We start from the raw sequence: 12544 nt of genomic DNA, 5'->3' as shown, positions 1-12544 counted from the left end.
CTCTGTGTGTGTGTGTGTGTGTGTGTGTGTGTTTCGCCTGATGCTCTGAGTGTGCGTGTGTTTCGCCTGATGCTCTGAGTGTGTGTTTCGCCTGATGCTCTGAGTGTGTGTGTTTGTGTGTTTCGCCTGATGCTCTGAGTGTGCGTGTGTTTCGCCTGATGCTCTGAGTGTGTGTTTCGCCTGATGCTCTGAGTGTGTGTGTTTGTGTGTTTCGCCTGATGCTCTGAGTGTGTGTTTCGCCTGATGCTCTGTGTGTGTGTGTTTCGCCTGATGCTCTGTGTGTGTGTGTGTGTGTGTGTGTGTGTGTTTCGCCTGATGCTCTGAGTGTGTGTGTGTGTTTCACCTGATGCTCTGAGTGTGCGTGTGTTTCGCCTGATGCTCTGTGTGTGTGTGTGTTTCGCCTGATGCTCTGAGTGTGTGTGTGTTTCGCCTGATGCTCTGTGTGTGTGTGTTTCGCCTGATGCTCCGAGTGTGTGTTTCGCCTGATGCTCTGTGTGTGTGTTTCGCCGGATGCTCTGAGTGTGTGTTTCGCCTGATGCTCTGAGTGTGTGTTTCGCCTGATGCTCTGTGTGTGTTTCGCCTGATGCTCTGAGTGTGTTTCGCCTGATGCTCTGTGTGTGTGTTTCGCCTGATGCTCTGTGTGTGTGTTTCGCCTGATGCTCTGTGTGTGTGTTTCGCCTGATGCTCTGTGTGTGTGTTTCGCCTGATGCTCTGAGTGTGTGTTTCGCCTGAGTGTGTGTTTCGCCTGATGCTCTGTGTGTGTGTTTCGCCTGATGCTCTGAGTGTGTGTTTCGCCTGAGTGTGTGTTTCGCCTGATGCTCTGAGTGTGTGTGTTTCGCCTGATGCTCTGAGTGTGTGTGTTTCGCCTGATGCTCTGTGTGTGTGTGTTTCGCCTGATGCTCTGAGTGTGTGTTTCGCCTGAGTGTGTGTTTCGCCTGATGCTCTGAGTGTGTGTTTCGCCTGATGCTATGAGTGTGTGTTTCGCCTGATGCTCTGAGTGTGTGTTTCGCCTGATGCTCTGTGTGTGTGTGTTTCGCCTGATGCTCTGTGTGTGTGTATGCGTGTTTCGCCTGATGCTCTGAGTGTATGTGTGTGTGTGTTTCGCCTGATGCTCTGAGTGTGCGTGTGTGTGTGTTTCGCCTGATGCTCTGAGTGTGCGTGTGTTTCGCCTGATGCTCTGTGTGTGCGTGTTTCGCCTGATGCTCTGTGTGTGTGTATGCGTGTTTCGCCTGATGCTCTGAGTGTGTGTGTGTGTGTATGCGTGTGTTTCGCCTGATGCTCTGAGTGTGTGTGTGTGTGTGTGTGTATGCGTGTGTTTCGCCTGATGCTCTGAGTGTGTGTGTGTGTGTGTGTGTGTGTATGCGTGTGTTTCGCCTGATGCTCTGTGTGTGTGTATGTGTGTGTTTCGCCTGATGCTCTGTGTGTGTGTGTTTCGCCTGTGTTTTTCGCCTGATGCTCTGTGTGTGTGTATGTGTGTGTTTCGCCTGATGCTCTGAGTGTGTGTGTGTGTTTCGCCTGATGCTCAGAGTGTGCGTGTTTCGCCTGATGCTCTGAGTGTGCGTGTTTCGCCTGATGCTCTGTGTGTGTTTTTCGCCTGATGCTCTGAGTGTGTGTGTGTGTTTCGCCTGATGCTCAGAGTGTGCGTGTTTCGCCTGATGCTCTGAGTGTGCGTGTTTCGCCTGATGCTCAGAGTGTGCGTGTTTCGCCTGATGCTCTGAGTGTGCGTGTTTCGCCTGATGCTCTGTGTGTGTGTTTCGCCTGATGCTCTGTGTGTGTGTGTTTCGCCTGATGCTCTGTGTGTGTGTTTCGCCTGATGCTCTGAGTGTGTGTGTTTCGCCTGATGCTCTGAGTGTGTGTGTGTGTGTGTGTGTGTTTCGCCTGATGCTCTGTGTGTGTGTGTGTGTTTCGCCTGATGCTCTGAGTGTGCGTGTGTTTCGCCTGATGCTCTTTGTGTGTGTTTCGCCTGATGCTCTGTGTGTGTGTTTCGCCTGATGCTCTGAGTGTGTGTGTGTGTTTCGCCTGATGCTCTGAGTGTGCGTGTGTTTCGCCTGATGCTCTTTGTGTGTGTTTCGCCTGATGCTCTGTGTGTGTTTTTCGCCTGATGCTCTGTGTGTGTGTGTGTGTGTGTGTGTGTGTGTGTGTGTGTTTCGCCTGATGCTCTGAGTGTGTGTGTGTTTCGCCTGATGCTCAGAGTGTGCGTGTTTCGCCTGATGCTCTGAGTGTGTGTGTGTGTGTGTGTGTTTCGCCTGATGCTCTGAGTGTGTGTTTCGCCTGATGCTCTGTGTGTGTTTCGCCTGATGCTCTGTGTGTGTTTTTCGCCTGATGCTCTGAGTGTGTGTGTGTTTCGCCTGATGCTCAGAGTGTGCGTGTTTCGCCTGATGCTCTGAGTGTGTGTGTGTGTGTGTGTGTTTCGCCTGATGCTCTGAGTGTGTGTTTCGCCTGATGCTCTGTGTGTGTTTCGCCTGATGCTCTGTGTGTGTTTTTCGCCTGATGCTCTGAGTGTGTGTGTGTGTGTGTGTGTGTGTTTGTTTCGCCTGATGCTCTGTGTGTGTGTGTGTGTTTCGCCTGATGCTCTGAGTGTGCGTGTGTTTCGCCTGATGCTCTGTGTGTGTTTTTCGCCTGATGCTCTGTGTGTGTGTGTGTTTCGCCTGATGCTCTGTGTGTGTGTGTGTGTTTTGCCTGGTGCTCTGTGTGTGTGTGTGTGTGTGTTTCGCCTGATGCTCTGTGTGTGTGTGTGTGTGTGTGTGTGTGTTTCGCCTGATGCTCTGTGTGTGTGTGTTTCGCCTGATGCTCTGAGTGTGTGTTTCGCCTTAGTGTGTGTTTCGCCTGATGCTCTTTGTGTGTGTTTCGCCTGATGCTCTGTGTGTGTGTGTTTCGCCTGATGCTCTGTGTGTGTGTGTTTCGCCTGATACTCTGTGTGTGTGTGTGTGTGTGTGTGTGTGTTTCGCCTGATGCTCTGAGTGTGCGTGTGTTTCGCCTGATGCTCTGAGTGTGTGTTTCGCCTGATGCTCTGAGTGTGTGTGTTTGTGTGTTTCGCCTGATGCTCTGAGTGTGCGTGTGTTTCGCCTGATGCTCTGAGTGTGTGTTTCGCCTGATGCTCTGAGTGTGTGTGTTTGTGTGTTTCGCCTGATGCTCTGAGTGTGTGTTTCGCCTGATGCTCTGTGTGTGTGTGTTTCGCCTGATGCTCTGTGTGTGTGTGTGTGTGTGTGTGTGTGTGTGTTTCGCCTGATGCTCTGAGTGTGTGTGTGTGTTTCACCTGATGCTCTGAGTGTGCGTGTGTTTCGCCTGATGCTCTGTGTGTGTGTGTGTTTCGCCTGATGCTCTGAGTGTGTGTGTGTTTCGCCTGATGCTCTGTGTGTGTGTGTTTCGCCTGATGCTCCGAGTGTGTGTTTCGCCTGATGCTCTGTGTGTGTGTTTCGCCGGATGCTCTGAGTGTGTGTTTCGCCTGATGCTCTGAGTGTGTGTTTCGCCTGATGCTCTGTGTGTGTTTCGCCTGATGCTCTGAGTGTGTTTCGCCTGATGCTCTGTGTGTGTGTTTCGCCTGATGCTCTGTGTGTGTGTTTCGCCTGATGCTCTGTGTGTGTGTTTCGCCTGATGCTCTGTGTGTGTGTTTCGCCTGATGCTCTGAGTGTGTGTTTCGCCTGAGTGTGTGTTTCGCCTGATGCTCTGTGTGTGTGTTTCGCCTGATGCTCTGAGTGTGTGTTTCGCCTGAGTGTGTGTTTCGCCTGATGCTCTGAGTGTGTGTGTTTCGCCTGATGCTCTGAGTGTGTGTGTTTCGCCTGATGCTCTGTGTGTGTGTGTTTCGCCTGATGCTCTGAGTGTGTGTTTCGCCTGAGTGTGTGTTTCGCCTGATGCTCTGAGTGTGTGTTTCGCCTGATGCTATGAGTGTGTGTTTCGCCTGATGCTCTGAGTGTGTGTTTCGCCTGATGCTCTGTGTGTGTGTGTTTCGCCTGATGCTCTGTGTGTGTGTGTGTGTGTGTTTCGCCTGATGCTCTGAGTGTGTGTGTGTGTGTGTTTCGCCTGATGCTCTGAGTGTGTGTGTGTGTGTGTCTCGCCTGATGCTCTGTGTGTGTGTGTGTGTGTCTCGCCTGATGCTCTGTGTGTGTGTGTGTGTGTGTGTGTGTTTCGCCTGATGCTCTGAGTGTGTGTGTGTGTTTCGCCTGATGCTCTGTGTGTGTGTGTGAGTGTGTTTCTCCTGATGCTCTGTGTGTGTGTTTCGCCTGATGCTCTGTGTGTGTGTGTTTCGCCTGATGCTCTGAGTGTGTGTGTGTGTTTCGGCTGATGCTCTGTGTGTGTGTGTGTGTGTGTGTGTGTGTGTGTGTTTCGGCTGATGCTCTGTGTGTGTGTGTGTGTGTGTGTTTCGCCTGATGCTCTGTGTGTGTGTTTCGCCTGATGCTCTGTGTGTGTGTGTTTCACCTGATGCTCTGTGTGTGTGTGTGTGTGTGTTTTACGCCTGATGCTCTGAGTGTGTGTGTGTGTTTCGGCTGATGCTCTGTGTGTGTGTGTGTGTGTGTTTCGGCTGATGCTCTGTGTGTGTGTGTGTGTGTGTGTTTCGCCTGATGCTCTGTGTGTGTGTGTTTCACCTGATGCTCTGTGTGTGTGTGCGTGTGTTTCGCCTGATGCTCTGAGTGTGTGTGTGTGCGTGTGTTTCGCCTGATGCTCTGAGTGTGTGTGTGTGTGTGTGTGTGTTTTTCGCCTGATGCTCTGTGTGTGTGTATGCGTGTTTCGCCTGATGCTCTGAGTGTGTGTGTGTGTATGCGTGTGTTTTTCGCCTGATGCTCTGTGTGTGTGTATGTGTGTGTTTCGCCTGATGCTCTGTGTGTGTGTGTGTGTATGCGTGTTTCGCCTGATGCTCTGAGTGTGTGTGTGTGTATGCGTGTGTTTTTCGCCTGATGCTCTGTGTGTGTGTATGTGTGTGTTTCGCCTGATGCTCTGTGTGTGTGTGTGTGTGTGTTTCGCCTGATGCTCTGAGTGTGTGTGTGTGTTTCGCCTGATGCTCAGAGTGTGCGTGTTTCGCCTGATGCTCTGAGTGTGTGTGTGTGTGTGTTTCGCCTGATGCTCTGAGTGTGCGCGTGTTTCGCCTGATGCTCTGTGTGTGTGTATGCGTGTTTCGCCTGATGCTCTGAGTGTATGTGTGTGTATGCGTGTGTTTCGCCTGATGCTCTGAGTGTGCGTGTGTGTGTGTTTCGCCTGATGCTCTGAGTGTGCGTGTGTTTCGCCTGATGCTCTGTGTGTGCGTGTTTCGCCTGATGCTCTGTGTGTGTGTATGCGTGTTTCGCCTGATGCTCTGAGTGTGTGTGTGTGTGTATGCGTGTGTTTCGCCTGATGCTCTGAGTGTGTGTGTGTGTGTGTATGCGTGTGTTTCGCCTGATGCTCTGAGTGTGTGTGTGTGTGTGTGTGTATGCGTGTGTTTCGCCTGATGCTCTGTGTGTGTGTATGTGTGTGTTTCGCCTGATGCTCTGTGTGTGTGTGTTTCGCCTGTTTTTCGCCTGATGCTCTGTGTGTGTGTGTATGTGTGTGTTTCGCCTGATGCTCTGTGTGTGTGTGTGTGTGTGTGTGTGTGTGTGTGTGTGTTTCGCCTGATGCTCTGAGTGTGTGTGTGTGTGTGTGTGTGTGTTTCGCCTGATGCTCAGAGTGTGCGTGTTTCGCCTGATGCTCTGAGTGTGTGTTTCGCCTGATGCTCTGAGTGTGTGTTTCGCCTGATGCTCTGAGTGTGTGTTTCGCCTGATGCTCTGTGTGTGTTTTTCGCCTGATGCTCTGAGTGTGTGTGTTTCGCCTGATGCTCTGAGTGTGTGTTTCGCCTGATGCTCTGTGTGTGTGTTTCGCCTGATGCTCTGAGTGTGTGTGTTTCGCCTGATGCTCTGTGTGTGTTTTTCGCCTGATGCTCTGAGTGTGTGTGTGTGTGTGTGTTTCGCCTGATGCTCTGTGTGTGTGTGTGTGTGTGTTTCGCCTGATGCTCTGAGTGTGCGTGTGTTTCGCCTGATGCTCTTTGTGTGTGTTTCGCCTGATGCTCTGAGTGTGTGTGTGTTTCGCCTGATGCTCTGAGTGTGTGTGTGTGTTTCGCCTGATGCTCTGAGTGTGCGTGTGTTTCGCCTGATGCTCTTTGTGTGTGTTTCGCCTGATGCTCTGTGTGTGTTTTTCGCCTGATGCTCTGTGTGTGTGTGTGTGTGTGTGTGTGTGTGTGTGTGTGTGTTTCGCCTGATGCTCTGAGTGTGTGTGTGTTTCGCCTGATGCTCAGAGTGTGCGTGTTTCGCCTGATGCTCTGAGTGTGTGTGTGTGTGTGTGTGTGTGTGTTTCGCCTGATGCTCTGAGTGTGTGTTTCGCCTGATGCTCTGTGTGTGTTTCGCCTGATGCTCTGTGTGTGTTTTTCGCCTGATGCTCTGAGTGTGTGTGTGTGTGTGTGTGTGTGTTTGTTTCGCCTGATGCTCTGTGTGTGTGTGTGTGTTTCGCCTGATGCTCTGAGTGTGCGTGTGTTTCGCCTGATGCTCTGTGTGTGTTTTTCGCCTGATGCTCTGTGTGTGTGTGTGTTTCGCCTGATGCTCTGTGTGTGTGTGTGTGTTTTGCCTGGTGCTCTGTGTGTGTGTGTGTGTGTGTTTCGCCTGATGCTCTGTGTGTGTGTGTGTGTGTGTGTGTGTGTGTTTCGCCTGATGCTCTGTGTGTGTTTTTCGCCTGATGCTCTGAGTGTGTGTGTTTGTGTGTGCTCGTTTCGCCGGATGCTCTGAGTGTGCGTGTGTTTCGCCTGATGCTCTGAGTGTGTGTTTCGCCTGATGCTCTGAGTGTGTGTGTTTCGCCTGATGCTCTGAGTGTGTTTCGCCTTAGTGTGTGTTTCGCCTGATGCTCTTTGTGTGTGTTTCGCCTGATGCTCTGTGTGTGTGTGTTTCGCCTGATGCTCTGTGTGTGTGTGTTTCGCCTGATACTCTGTGTGTGTGTGTGTGTGTGTGTGTGTGTGTTTCGCCTGATGCTCTGAGTGTGCGTGTGTTTCGCCTGATGCTCTGAGTGTGTGTTTCGCCTGATGCTCTGAGTGTGTGTGTGTGTGTGTGTTTCGCCTGATGCTCTGTGTGTGTGTTTCGCCTGATGCTCTGTGTGTGTGTTTCGCCTGATGCTCTGAGTGTGTGTTTCGCCTGAGTGTGTGTTTCGCCTGATGCTCTGTGTGTGTGTTTCGCCTGATGCTCTGAGTGTGTGTTTCGCCTGAGTGTGTGTTTCGCCTGATGCTCTGAGTGTGTGTTTCGCCTGATGCTCTGAGTGTGTGTTTCGCCTGATGCTCTGAGTGTGTGTGTTTCGCCTGATGCTCTGAGTGTGTGTGTTTCGCCTGATGCTCTTTGTGTGTGTTTCGCCTGATGCTCTGTGTGTGTGTGTTTCGCCTGATGCTCTGTGTGTGTGTGTTTCGCCTGATACTCTGTGTGTGTGTGTGTGTGTGTGTTTCGCCTGATGCTCTGAGTGTGCGTGTGTTTCGCCTGATGCTCTGAGTGTGTGTTTCGCCTGATGCTCTGAGTGTGTGTGTGTGTGTGTTTCGCCTGATGCTCTGTGTGTGTGTTTCGCCTGATGCTCTGTGTGTGTGTTTCGCCTGATGCTCTGAGTGTGTGTTTCGCCTGAGTGTGTGTTTCGCCTGATGCTCTGTGTGTGTGTTTCGCCTGATGCTCTGAGTGTGTGTTTCGCCTGAGTGTGTGTTTCGCCTGATGCTCTGAGTGTGTGTTTCGCCTGATGCTCTGAGTGTGTGTTTCGCCTGATGCTCTGAGTGTGTGTGTTTCGCCTGATGCTCTGAGTGTGTGTGTTTCGCCTGATGCTCTGTGTGTGTGTGTTTCGCCTGATGCTCTGAGTGTGTGTTTCGCCTGATGCTCTGAGTGTGTGTGTTTCGCCTGATGCTCTGAGTGTGTGTGTTTCGCCTGATGCTCTGAGTGTGTGTGTGTTTCGCCTGATGCTCTGTGTGTGTGTTTCGCCTGATGCTCTGAGTGTGTGTTTCGCCTGATGCTCTGAGTGTGTTTTTCGCCTGATGCTCTGAGTGTGTGTTTCGCCTGATGCTCTGTGTGTGTGTGTTTCGCCTGATGCTCTGTGTGTGTGTGTGTGTGTGTGTGTGTTTCGCCTGATGCTCTGAGTGTGTGTGTGTGTGTTTCGCCTGATGCTCTGAGTGTGTGTGTGTGTGTGTGTGTCTCGCCTGATGCTCTGTGTGTGTGTGTGTGTGTGTCTCGCCTGATGCTCTGTGTGTGTGTGTGTGTGTGTGTGTGTGTGTGTGTTTCGCCTGATGCTCTGAGTGTGTGTGTGTGTTTCGCCTGATGCTCTGTGTGTGTGTGTGAGTGTGTTTCTCCTGATGCTCTGTGTGTGTGTTTCGCCTGATGCTCTGTGTGTGTGTGTTTCGCCTGATGCTCTGAGTGTGTGTGTGTGTTTCGGCTGATGCTCTGTGTGTGTGTGTGTGTGTGTGTGTGTGTGTGTGTGTGTGTTTCGGCTGATGCTCTGTGTGTGTGTGTGTGTGTGTGTTTCGCCTGATGCTCTGTGTGTGTGTGTTTCGCCTGATGCTCTGTGTGTGTGTGTTTCACCTGATGCTCTGTGTGTGTGTGTGTGTGTGTGTGTGTGTGTGTTTTACGCCTGATGCTCTGAGTGTGTGTGTGTGTGTTTCGGCTGATGCTCTGTGTGTGTGTGTGTGTGTGTGTGTGTGTGTGTGTGTGTTTCGGCTGATGCTCTGTGTGTGTGTGTGTGTGTGTTTCGGCTGATGCTCTGTGTGTGTGTGTGTGTGTGTGTGTGTGTTTCGCCTGATGCTCTGTGTGTGTGTGTTTCACCTGATGCTCTGTGTGTGTGTGCGTGTGTTTCGCCTGATGCTCTGAGTGTGTGTGTGTGCGTGTGTTTCGCCTGATGCTCTGAGTGTGTGTGTGTGTGTGTGTGTGTGTTTTTCGCTTGATGCTCTGTGTGTGTGTATGCGTGTTTCGCCTGATGCTCTGAGTGTGTGTGTGTGTATGCGTGTGTTTTTCGCCTGATGCTCTGTGTGTGTGTATGTGTGTGTTTCGCCTGATGCTCTGTGTGTGTGTGTGTGTATGCGTGTTTCGCCTGATGCTCTGAGTGTGTGTGTGTGTATGCGTGTGTTTTTCGCCTGATGCTCTGTGTGTGTGTATGTGTGTGTTTCGCCTGATGCTCTGTGTGTGTGTGTGTGTGTGTTTCGCCTGATGCTCTGAGTGTGTGTGTGTTTCGCCTGATGCTCAGAGTGTGCGTGTTTCGCCTGATGCTCTGAGTGTGTGTGTGTGTGTGTTTCGCCTGATGCTCTGAGTGTGCGCGTGTTTCGCCTGATGCTCTGTGTGTGTGTATGCGTGTTTCGCCTGATGCTCTGAGTGTATGTGTGTGTATGCGTGTGTTTCGCCTGATGCTCTGAGTGTGCGTGTGTGTGTGTTTCGCCTGATGCTCTGAGTGTGCGTGTGTTTCGCCTGATGCTCTGTGTGTGCGTGTTTCGCCTGATGCTCTGTGTGTGTGTATGCGTGTTTCGCCTGATGCTCTGAGTGTGTGTGTGTGTGTATGCGTGTGTTTCGCCTGATGCTCTGAGTGTGTGTGTGTGTGTGTATGCGTGTGTTTCGCCTGATGCTCTGAGTGTGTGTGTGTGTGTGTGTGTATGCGTGTGTTTCGCCTGATGCTCTGTGTGTGTGTATGTGTGTGTTTCGCCTGATGCTCTGTGTGTGTGTGTTTCGCCTGTGTTTTTCGCCTGATGCTCTGTGTGTGTGTATGTGTGTGTTTCGCCTGATGCTCTGTGTGTGTGTGTGTGTGTGTGTGTGTTTCGCCTGATGCTCTGAGTGTGTGTGCGTGTTTCGCCTGATGCTCAGAGTGTGCGTGTTTCGCCTGATGCTCTGAGTGTGCGTGTTTCGCCTGATGCTCTGTGTGTGTTTTTCGCCTGATGCTCTGAGTGTGTGTGTTTCGCCTGATGCTCTGAGTGTGTGTTTCGCCTGATGCTCTGTGTGTGTGTTTCGCCTGATGCTCTGAGTGTGTGTGTTTCGCCTGATGCTCTGTGTGTGTTTTTCGCCTGATGCTCTGAGTGTGTGTGTGTGTGTGTGTGTGTGTTTCGCCTGATGCTCTGTGTGTGTGTGTGTGTGTTTCGCCTGATGCTCTGAGTGTGCGTGTGTTTCGCCTGATGCTCTTTGTGTGTGTTTCGCCTGATGCTCTGTGTGTGTGTTTCGCCTGATGCTCTGAGTGTGTGTGTGTGTTTCGCCTGATGCTCTGAGTGTGCGTGTGTTTCGCCTGATGCTCTTTGTGTGTGTTTCGCCTGATGCTCTGTGTGTGTTTTTCGCCTGATGCTCTGTGTGTGTGTGTGTGTGTGTGTGTGTGTGTTTCGCCTGATGCTCTGAGTGTGTGTGTGTTTCGCCTGATGCTCAGAGTGTGCGTGTTTCGCCTGATGCTCTGAGTGTGTGTGTGTGTGTGTGTGTGTTTCGCCTGATGCTCTGAGTGTGTGTTTCGCCTGATGCTCTGTGTGTGTTTCGCCTGATGCTCTGTGTGTGTTTTTCGCCTGATGCTCTGAGTGTGTGTGTGTGTGTGTGTGTGTTTGTTTCGCCTGATGCTCTGTGTGTGTGTGTGTTTCGCCTGATGCTCTGAGTGTGCGTGTGTTTCGCCTGATGCTCTGTGTGTGTTTTTCGCCTGATGCTCTGTGTGTGTGTGTGTTTCGCCTGATGCTCTGTGTGTGTGTGTGTGTTTTGCCTGGTGCTCTGTGTGTGTGTGTGTGTGTGTGTTTCGCCTGATGCTCTGTGTGTGTGTGTGTGTGTGTGTGTGTGTGTGTGTTTCGCCTGATGCTCTGTGTGTGTTTTTCGCCTGATGCTCTGAGTGTGTGTGTTTGTGTGTTTCGCCTGATGCTCTGAGTGTGTGTTTCGCCTTAGTGTGTGTTTTGCCTGGTGCTCTGTGTGTGTGTGTGTGTGTGTGTTTCGCCTGATGCTCTGTGTGTGTGTGTGTGTGTGTGTGTGTGTGTTTCGCCTGATGCTCTGTGTGTGTTTTTCGCCTGATGCTCTGAGTGTGTGTGTGTGTGTGTTTCGCCTGATGCTCTGTGTGTGTGTGTGTGTGTGTGTGTTTCGCCTGATGCTCTGAGTGTGTGTGTGTGTTTCACCTGATGCTCTGAGTGTGCGTGTGTTTCGCCTGATGCTCTGTGTGTGTGTGTGTTTCGCCTGATGCTCTGAGTGTGTGTGTGTTTCGCCTGATGCTCTGTGTGTGTGTGTGTTTCGCCTGATGCTCCGAGTGTGTGTTTCGCCTGATGCTCTGTGTGTGTGTTTCGCCGGATGCTCTGAGTGTGTGTTTCGCCTGATGCTCTGAGTGTGTGTTTCGCCTGATGCTCCTTGTGTGTTTCGCCTGATGCTCTGAGTTTGTTTCGCCTGATGCTCTGTGTGTGTGTTTCGCCTGATGCTCTGTGTGTGTGTTTCGCCTGATGCTCTGTGTGTGTGTTTCGCCTGATGCTCTGTGTGTGTGTTTCGCCTGATGCTCTGAGTGTGTGTTTCGCCTGAGTGTGTGTTTCGCCTGATGCTCTGTGTGTGTGTTTCGCCTGATGCTCTGAGTGTGTGTTTCGCCTGAGTGTGTGTTTCGCCTGATGCTCTGAGTGTGTGTTTCGCCTGATGCTCTGAGTGTGTGTTTCGCCTGATGCTCTGAGTGTGTGTGTTTCGCCTGATGCTCTGAGTGTGTGTGTTTCGCCTGATGCTCTGTGTGTGTGTGTTTCGCCTGATGCTCTGAGTGTGTGTTTCGCCTGAGTGTGTGTTTCGCCTGATGCTCTGAGTGTGTGTTTCGCCTGATGCTCTGAGTGTGTGTTTCGCCTGATGCTCTGAGTGTGTGTTTCGCCTGATGCTCTGTGTGTGTGTGTTTCGCCTGATGCTCTGTGTGTGTGTGTGTGTGTGTTTCGCCTGATGCTCTGAGTGTGTGTGTGTGTGTTTCGCCTGATGCTCTGAGTGTGTGTGTGTGTGTGTGTGTGTCTCGCCTGATGCTCTGTGTGTGTGTGTGTGTGTGTCTCGCCTGATGCTCTGTGTGTGTGTGTGTGTGTGTGTGTGTGTGTGTGTGTGTGTGTGTTTCGCCTGATGCTCTGAGTGTGTGTGTGTGTGTTTCGCCTGATGCTCTGTGTGTGTGTGTGAGTGTGTTTCTCCTGATGCTCTGTGTGTGTGTTTCGCCTGATGCTCTGTGTGTGTGTGTTTCGCCTGATGCTCTGAGTGTGTGTGTGTGTTTCGGCTGATGCTCTGTGTGTGTGTGTGTGTGTGTGTGTGTGTGTGTGTGTGTGTGTGTGTTTCGCCTGATGCTCTGTGTGTGTGTGTTTCGCCTGATGCTCTGTGTGTGTGTGTTTCACCTGATGCTCTGTGTGTGTGTGTGTGTGTGTTTTACGCCTGATGCTCTGAGTGTGTGTGTGTGTTTCGGCTGATGCTCTGTGTGTGTGTGTGTGTGTGTGTGTGTGTTTCGGCTGATGCTCTGTGTGTGTGTGTGTGTGTGTGTGTTTCGGCTGATGCTCTGTGTGTGTGTGTGTGTGTGTGTGTGTTTCGCCTGATGCTCTGTGTGTGTGTGTTTCACCTGATGCTCTGTGTGTGTGTGCGTGTGTTTCGCCTGATGCTCTGAGTGT

The sequence above is a fragment of the Gobio gobio genome, assembly GCF_949357685.1.
Source record: "Gobio gobio genome assembly, contig: scaffold_139, whole genome shotgun sequence".
Classification (NCBI taxonomy): domain Eukaryota; kingdom Metazoa; phylum Chordata; class Actinopteri; order Cypriniformes; family Gobionidae; genus Gobio; species Gobio gobio.
This window is presented reverse-complemented; position numbering follows the sequence as displayed.